Source organism: Eutrigla gurnardus (genome assembly GCF_963514095.1).
Source record: "Eutrigla gurnardus genome assembly, chromosome: 13".
Lineage (NCBI taxonomy): Eukaryota > Metazoa > Chordata > Actinopteri > Perciformes > Triglidae > Eutrigla > Eutrigla gurnardus.
In genome coordinates this window covers 1,220,510-1,227,408 of record NC_139936.1, presented here as the reverse complement: position 1 = coordinate 1,227,408, position 6,899 = coordinate 1,220,510, and positions in this window count along the sequence as shown.

The following is a 6,899-nucleotide window of genomic DNA, read 5'->3' as shown; positions in this document are numbered from 1 at the left end:
GTGTATTATTGTTATATGTGTATAATTGTTTAAAATGTATTATTGTTATAATGATATCATTGTTATAAGTGTATTATTGTTATAAGTGTATTATTGTTATAAGTGTATTTTTGTTATAAGTGTATTATTGTTATAAGTGTATAGTGTTGTTTTTGTATTATTGTTAAAAGTATATTATTGGTATGTGTATTATTGTTTTATGTGTATTATATGTGTATTATTGTTATGAATGTATGATTTTTATATGTGTAGTATATGTGTACTATTGTTATATGTGTATTGTTGTATGTATATTATGTGTAATATTGCTATATGTGTATTATTGTTGGGTATTTTTGTTGTGTATGATTGTTGTGTATTATTGTTATATGTGAATTATTATTTGTGTATCATGTGTATTATTGTTATAAGTGTATTATTGTTGTTTGTGTATTATTGTTATAAGTGTATTATTGTTATAAGAGTATTATTGTTATGTTTATTATTGTTATAAGTGTATTATTGTTATAAGAGTATTATTGTTATGGGTATTATTGTTATAAGTGTATTATTGTTATAAGAGTATTATTGTTATGTGTATTATTGTTATAAGTGTATTGTTATATGTGTATTATTGTTATAAGTGTATTGTTATATGTGTATTATTGTTATAAGTGTATTGGTATGTGTATTATTGTTATAAGTGTATCATTGTTGTATGTGTATTATTGTTATAAGTGTATTGGTATGTGTATTATTGTTATAAGTGTATCATTGTTGTATGTGTATTATTGTTATAAGTGTATTATTGTTGTGTATTTTTGTTGTGTATGATTGTTGTGTATTATTGTTATATGTGAATTATTATTTGTGTATCTTGTGTATTATTGTTATAAGTGTATTATTGTTGTTTGTGTATTATTGTTATAAGTGTATCATTGTTGTATGTGTATTATTGTTATAAGTGTATTGTTGTGTATTATTGTTATAAGTGTATTATTGTTATAAGTGTATTATTGTTATTAGTGTATTATTGTTATAAGTGTATTATTGTTATAAGAGTATTATTGTTATGGGTATTATTGTTATAAGTGTATTATTGTTATAAGAGTATTATTGTTATGTGTATTATTGTTATAAGTGTATTATTGTTATAAGTGTATTGTTATATGTGTATTATTGTTATAAGTGTATTGTTATATGTGTATTATTGTTATAAGTGTATTGGTATGTGTATTATTGTTATAAGTGTATCATTGTTGTATGTGTATTATTGTTATAAGTGTATTGGTATGTGTATTATTGTTATAAGTGTATCATTGTTGTATGTGTATTATTGTTATAAGTGTATTATTGTTGGGTATTTTTGTTGTGTATGATTGTTGTGTATTATTGTTATATGTGAATTATTATTTGTGTATCTTGTGTATTATTGTTATAAGTGTATTATTGTTGTTTGTGTATTATTGTTATAAGTGTATCATTGTTGTATGTGTATTATTGTTATAAGTGTATTGTTGTGTATTATTGTTATAAGTGTATTATTGTTATAAGTGTATTATTGTTATTAGTGTATTATTGTTATAATGATATTATTGTTATATGTTTATAATTGTTTAAAGTGTATTATTGTTATATCATTGTTATATGTGTATTATTGTTATAAGTGTATTATTGTTATAAGTGTATCATAGTTCTACGTGTATTTGAAGCTAAACGCCGCCGCCGTTATCCCCGTGTGTGTTGCGGCGCCGTCAGCTGCTGAGCGCCGCTGTCACACTTCATCAAAGCTCCATCACCAATGATAATGTGACCCGGCCGACTCAGCACCGCCACTCCCTGCTGCCCCAAGTATTGGCAAGTGTCAGATAGCCAATAGATTTATGTATGCAAATGAGGCGGATCGATGGCGTCTGCCACGGCCGGAGATCTACGAGCACGCCACATCGCCTGGAATATTTCCTGTCTAATAAAAGCCGAGCAGCGAGAGGGAGGAGGAGGAGGAGGAGGAGGAAAACTTAATATGAAAGGAAAAATGATTTGGAGAAGAAGAGGAGGAGGAGAGGAAAAGTGGAGATATGATGAAGAAGGTTCGCTGTCAGGGAGACGGCTGACGGCCAATCAAACGAGAGAATAAATCAGAGCCGGCATGTCATTGGAGGAGAGACAACATCATATATGTTTTCTTGTCTTGTTTTCCAAACATGAACAGATTAATAATCCGTTATCGATGACGCGATTAAAATGAAATAAAAACTCTATTGAATTCAATTGAAATGCAAGACAAAGTATATTTATAGTCTTTTAAGTTCATTTTATTAAGTTAATTTTATTCATAATTACATTTAAATTCTTATTATTCTATCAAGAAACAACTGAAGGAGTCGTGTTTTAACATGGAGGGCTGAGAAATAATATTCAGACTAAATATTCTTGCTGCATAGTGAATTATTTGACTTTTTTGTGTGTAAAATTGTGATATTTTAATCTTTTGTGTATCACATGTTGATATTCTAACTATATTATTCGTGAAAATGTTAAGATATTTTACAGCGCAACTATAAAAACAAATTCTTAGATTCTTAGATCCAGGTGTTATTTGTTATTGATCTTTATTACTCCTGTTTTATTGTTTCTATTTTATTTAACTAATTTCCTTAAATTGATCTCACTGCTATTATATTAACATATGTGTTGTATACACTTTATATTTCTCTTATTCTTCCATATGAAGGTTTTGGATTTAAATATTAAAATGTGTTAGTCGGGATTTAAACTGGAAACATTTCTAATCTTCTGGTTTTCGATTATGAAAATGAGTAATTATAATAATTACATGTTGACAGAAAGTGGTCGTTATGATTTTAGATATAATGATTATGATGAGTATTAATTAACTTTTAACAGTACTTTGTAGCATCACTTTATAACTAAAGTTTATTGTTATTATTTCAGGTCTAATCTTTCATATTCAGATGGCAGCTCCGGTGTTGATTGAAACGGAGCTGCTCCTCCTCCATCACCTCCTCCACCTTCAGGAAAAGGCCAGACTAAGCACGGGGGGGGGGCATGTCGGTCGCCTGTCGCCGTGGCAGCAGCCGCCGTGTCACCGCCGCCCCCGTGGGAACCGCCGTCAAACGGAAAGGTTGTGCCACATCTGCATAATCATTACTACGGCGACAGAAAGTCGTTCTGGAAACAATCAATGTTGTTTTAAGGGATCGTAAAAAACAAAACGACGGAGAGAAAAGGCTTCAAGTGTCTTAAAGAAGATCAAGTGTCTCCGACGCACGACGGTGGCGCCGGCAGTTTTACCGGGACGCCAAAAAAACAAGAAGAAGAAGAAAAGCCAAAAAAGCTGGAAGGTGTTTTTCAGTGGAGGAAAATACTGCAGTAAAACTACAAGCACGTTGATGTACTACGTTGATGGGTGTACTCAACATTCATACTTGTTTAAATCAGAAAACACGTATAAACGAACAGTTAGCATCCGGTAACAATAACACAATTTATATTATAATATTTAGATTTCAGTCTGAAACTGATTGTTGTTACTTAGTTTTCAGTTTTCCTGCCAAACGTCCGACAACGAATGTACAAACTTTACAACCTTTACGATTATTACGATGTTACGACATCAGTCAGTTTGCTACTAGCAACAGTCCAACGGTTATTTTCTTGGGTTGATTGTGATTTTACGATAATTTACTTTAAACAACACAGGACTTTTTTTTGGTCTAAAACTGTACAAAGTCACTTTTAACCTGAACACGATGTTTTTTCCAAAACCTAACTAAGCGGTTTTGTTTTCTAAAACTAACATTGGATGTTTTCAATCTCGTCCAGGCCGACAGAAATAAAAGTGTTGTAATTAGTTTGAAGGTTTTTAGAAAACACTGAATATTCATGAACACAAATCAGTAGATTCAAATGTACAAACACGCATCTAAATGATAAAAGCTGTTTTCTGTAAAACAATACCTTTAATTATTATGTGCTTCCTATGGAGGAACAAATCTGCCATTAGAAAATAAATAAAATAAAAAGAAATGTATGTCCAAATAAATGTAGCCAAATAAATGGTAAAGAAACATAAAATAACATGATAATATAATGAAATGTATGAACATATAATAAAATGAATTAATATCCAATAAGTTAAAACCTTTAATTTATTTGTATTTTTCTGTGCATATCGATTTATTTTTACATTAACCTGCACATGTATATAATAATTGAGGCTTTTATTTTTTCAATTTATGTAATGTATTTATAGTGGCATTATTAGTCCTCCATATTTTTCACAATGCTGCAAATCTTTAGAAAAGGAGATAAAAGGAGGAGAGGAGAAGGAAACAAAAGGGAAAGGAAAGTGATGAGGAGAGAAGGAGGAAGAGGAGAAGGACAGAGGAGGAAGAGGAGAAGATGGAGGAGGTAATGAGAAGTGGAGGAAAACGAGAGATGTGAGACGAGGAGGACGAGGAGGACGAGAAAAACAACAGATCTGTGATGAGAGAGAGGAGAACAAGAAAAAGAGGAAGATGAAAGAAGAGGAGGAGACGAGAGGTAAAGGATGGCGATGAAGAAGCAAAGAAAAGGAGTTTGGGAACAAGAAGAGGAGGAGGAAGAGGGAGGGAGAGGAGGAGGAGGTCCTCCTCTATCAGCAGATAAGAGGCAGAAATGGATGAATCCCATTGGCCGGCGAGCCTCCTGCTGCCTCTTATCTCCTCTCCACTCGTGAACTCGGGACACATTTCATAGAAATTTGCGAAATCAGGAAAGCTGTGTATCGTGTCATCTATCACCGTGGCGACGGCGGCCCATACATCCTCCCGGCTTCACAATAAAAGCCACAATTGACACTTAACAATTATATGCTGCTGCAGCTTCACGAGCCGCTCCGCTTCTCTCTGTTTGTTCTCAAGGTCAAAGTTACTTCAGGACTTTTACTAAACTGGGAGAGGAGGCCAATAAATCAGCTTCCTGCCGTCGGCAAGGCGACGTCTCACGAGGAAGTTTGACTGCCAGCGTTTCTGACGCGTCGCGGGAAGTTCAACGAGATGGGAAGAGTTATGTGTGAATAAAACACGAAATCCATCACGTTCTCCGATTAAACATCGGTGAGATGGACGATGTACAAACTGTAAGAAGTGGACGTCATCATGGTGACGTTGTCATGGTGACGTTGTCACAGTGACATCACCCGTTGGTTTGTGGACCATCTCGGATTTCTGTTGCCATATTGGAATTTTGCAACTGGTGAAGGAAGTGGCCATATTTGGACTGTGGAGGAGCGACGGGTGGATCCGACGAACCTTGTTGATTGACAGGTCGCTACCAATGCTTGCTACTAAGATGACTTTAACACTTAGCTGTAACGTTGACCTTGAATTATGGAAGCAAACTTTATTAGCAGCTTCACAGCAGAATCCACATGGATCCAGATCCAGTAAGGGTGCTGCTTGTGTTCATCAGATCCACCCGTCGCTCCTCCACAGACTAAATATGGTCACTTCCTTCTACTGGTTGCAAAGAAACCAAAATGGCGACAGCCAAAATGCCAAACTCCAGGCTCCACCAACAGACAGGTGACGTCACCATGACGACGTCCACCTCATCAACAAGCATCACTTTGGGACTCACTGGTGTTCCACAGGTTCGTCAAGTGGCGGCAAGGTCGGGTGGAGATACGGGATTTAACAGATCAGCTACGTCCGAACCCGTTCACGCAAATCATCCTGGTGTTTTTGTTTTTTGCTTCTTTCCTCACTCCTCGGTCTTTGATATAATATCAACATGAATGGTAGTTTATCGTAAACTTTGAATTCATGTATTATTTATTTATTTATCATTGAGTTTGTACAAAGCCGTGAAATGTTCCCACAAACACATCAGAGTGTTTGTGTGTAACCAGTAAAGTTTGAATTAAGTGTGTGTGTGTGTGTGTGTGTGTGTGTGTGTGGGTGTGTGTGTGGGTGTGTGTGTGGGTGTGTGTGTGAGTGTGATGACAAACTGGTCCAATTTCAGGCGTGTCGCGGCGGCGGCTGATATTTGTCTCGCTGGCGTTGTTGTTTGTTCCTCTTTTTACTTCCCTCAGATTTGAATCGGCCAGTGGGGGGGGGGGGGGGGGGGTGGCTGTTCCCTCTCTGACAGCCCAGAAATAATTACAGTACAAGCCTCCCCCCTCGCCGGCTGTTATATTAGCCTCTTATCAGCTGCTGAGCGGGTAGTTGATCAACTAAGGTCACTGTATTCGACCGCGGCTCAGCAGCTACACAGATATGATAAATAACAGGGGGGGGGTAACAACACTGTTATCTGCCCCGGGTGTTTCATCCTCCGAGGGTTCGTGTCTCCGGAGGGACGAAGTTAAAGTGAGAGAATATGGAAAGCTTCTGGCGTAAAAGTGATGATGTGAACTAATAAATACAGATTCCTGAAGCGTTTTTATTCATTTCCAACGTGGAGCGGCGAGGCAGCGGCTAATGGATGCTCCAACATTATTCTAACGGCAGACTGATGGTCGACACGGCGCCGCCGCCAACATGAATACGTCTCCATTACAGAGTCACGGTTACTTCGGTCATTTATATTTATGACTATTTTTTGTATTTGTTTATATTTTTACTGTATTTTATTCAACTATTTTCTTCTCTTATAATTGTGTTGTCTTTTTTTTATTAATCTCCTCCAAGGTTAATAATTGATACACTTCTATTTTGTTACGCTTTAAAATATCATACATTTTACAAAATATTTCACATTATTGATATTTAATTTTTTTGCTTTTGTAAACTGAACTCGGTAAAATAATCAATTCTTAAACACGCATAAATACACCGAAGACATTATTTTAACTTAATACTTAAATGGCAACAACAAAACACACACACACACACACACACACACACACACACACT